The 2257-nt window shown below is 43.9% G+C and overlaps 1 non-coding gene across 1 annotated transcript; it reads left to right on the top strand.

Moving 5' to 3' along the window:
• Window positions 1-1270: 1270 nt before the first annotated feature.
• LOC129043350 (U2 spliceosomal RNA) lies at window positions 1271-1459 on the top strand. Its single transcript, XR_008504436.1, has one exon. It is a non-coding gene; the product is annotated as a U2 spliceosomal RNA (small nuclear RNA).
• Window positions 1460-2257: the final 798 nt, after the last annotated feature.

Below are 2257 nucleotides of genomic sequence, written 5' to 3'. Positions count from 1 at the left end.
ATTGTTCCCAATTTTTACACGATTTTTCAAGAGGAAAATGGATGGTTCTACTGTGCACAAACTGTGATGTCCAGGGTTGCCTTAGCTATCGATCCAAGCAGATGGAGAAGAATTAAGGATTCTCAAAGCCGGGGTCACAAGCAGGTGTCACCAGGAAATTCTCTGCTGCTGCCTAAAGACAGAGGCAAAGATGATAAACTAGAGGGGAGAGAAAGGGGCAGCCAATCCTATAAGGTGTCTTCAAGGGTCAGAGAGTCTAAGGTGAGGGTAAATTGTAAATAACATTTCCTGGGTAGCACAGCTGAATTTGTGGGTTTGTGGCAGGGTGTTAAAATGAAAGCCTCACGCAATTCAACTTCAGTTTGATCATAACAAAAAGTTCCTATTTTTTGTACCATTTGCAATCACACAGATATCTTTGCTTTCATAACAGTTTTTCTATTATTTCTTCCTTTCCAACATCCTTCACCCCTTATAAAATCTACCTTGGGAGAGTTTGCTGGCTTCCTTAAAGTCATTTCATAGACAAGGTAAATATAGTTTAGCAAAACACTTCACACCTCTCTCCCAAAAAGAAAACTATTTTATTTAAAAAAAAAGAAAAAAAAAAGGGGAAATTGCTCCCATGGTGAAGTCTAGAAGTTATATCGGCTTTTTAATTAAACATTTTGGTTTTCTTCCTCACAAAATTAATACTTTATACATTCAGTTTAACTGCTAAAGAAAATATACACTGATCCATACTGCAGATAAAAGTAGTCCATGTGGAGAAATGACAGAGTGTAAGGCCAACAGTCAATCAGAAAGATCAATAGGTGTATATTGTCACAGGTTTGCAGACGTGCTCCAGGCCTCGATGAACTAAAGCAGCTGAATTATTATCTGACTCACTGTCCCCATGCCTCCCAAGCCTATGTATACATATAAGGTCACATTCATATTAATTCCAAATGACAGTAGCTCCTAGCACCTCCAGTGTAACACCAGGACCTTAGCCACTCTTCCCAAATCTCCCTTGGTCATTTCTGGGAGTTTCCAGAGTGATGTCTCAGGCATGTCTTGTAACAAATCCACCCATGTTTGCCTGTTCCTGCTGTCACTGCTGGCTATCCACTGGGACTTCACACTAGACTGCGGGCCCAGGTGGAGAACAGGCACATGCTATCTCCTTCCACTGTTCTTGGCCCTTCTATCCTCCTATTTCCTCAACAAAAGAAGCAACAGAAACTAACAAAAACTCTCTCCTCCTTAAGTTGAAAAAAAAAGGCTCATTGCTTTTTGGCCTTTGGCTAAGATCAAGTATAGTATCTGTTCTTATCAGTTAATATCTGATATGTCCTCTATCTGAGCACAATATACTAAGTGGATTTCTGCAGCAGGGAGATGGAATAGGAGCTCGCTCCGTTCACCCCACTCATCAACCTGGAGTTGCAGTACCTCCAGAAACGGTGCACTCCTCCCCCGCCAAAAAAAAGCAGGCCTAGAATATCGAATTCATCAGTCAAAATAGGCCAAGTTATGCAGCAGAAATCATTGGAAATAATAGCAGTGAAGCACAGCAAAAGATTTATTTCTTGTGTCTGCTATGTGTGTGATGCAGGTGTCAGGGACTCTCTGCCCATCTGAGTCATCCAGGAAGCCCAGCTGACAGAGGCTCCATCTCTAAATGCTCCATGGCGGGCTGGGCGCGGTGGCTCACCCCTGTAATCCCAGCACTTTGGGAGGCCAAGGCGGGCACATCACTTAAGGTCAGGATTTCGAGACCAGTCTGGCCAACATAATGAAACCTTGTCTCTATTAAAAATACAAAAATTAGCCGGGCATGGTGGCGCATGCATGTAGTCCCGGCTACTCGGGAGGCTGAGGCAGGAGAATCGCTTGAACCCAGGAGGCAGAGGTTGCAGTGAGCCAAGATCACGCCACTGCACTCCAGCCTGGGTGACACAGCAAGACTCCGTCTTAAAAAAGTAAATGCTTCACTGCTTCTGTGGCCAGGCTCCTAACTAAAGGCTGCTTACATGTGACACAAATTACTTATGAACACATTTCATCAGCCAAAGGGTATCCCATGCCTAGCCTTAAGGGGACAAAAAGTACAATCCTCCCACATGCTTGGAAGGAGAGACTCAGAACGTTTGTGAATAGTGCTGAGGATCACCAAAGGCACCCATTCCAATTGATGTTCATCCCCTGTGAGGAGTGCACACAGCAAACTCTGAACCAGAGTCTGAGTTCAGCTGCAGCTCTTGCTGTACTT

The sequence above is a fragment of the Pongo pygmaeus genome, chromosome 7 (assembly GCF_028885625.2).
Source record: "Pongo pygmaeus isolate AG05252 chromosome 7, NHGRI_mPonPyg2-v2.0_pri, whole genome shotgun sequence".
Lineage (NCBI taxonomy): Eukaryota > Metazoa > Chordata > Mammalia > Primates > Hominidae > Pongo > Pongo pygmaeus.
Note: the sequence above shows the minus strand (reverse complement) of the source record. Positions and strands in the feature narration are given on the sequence as shown.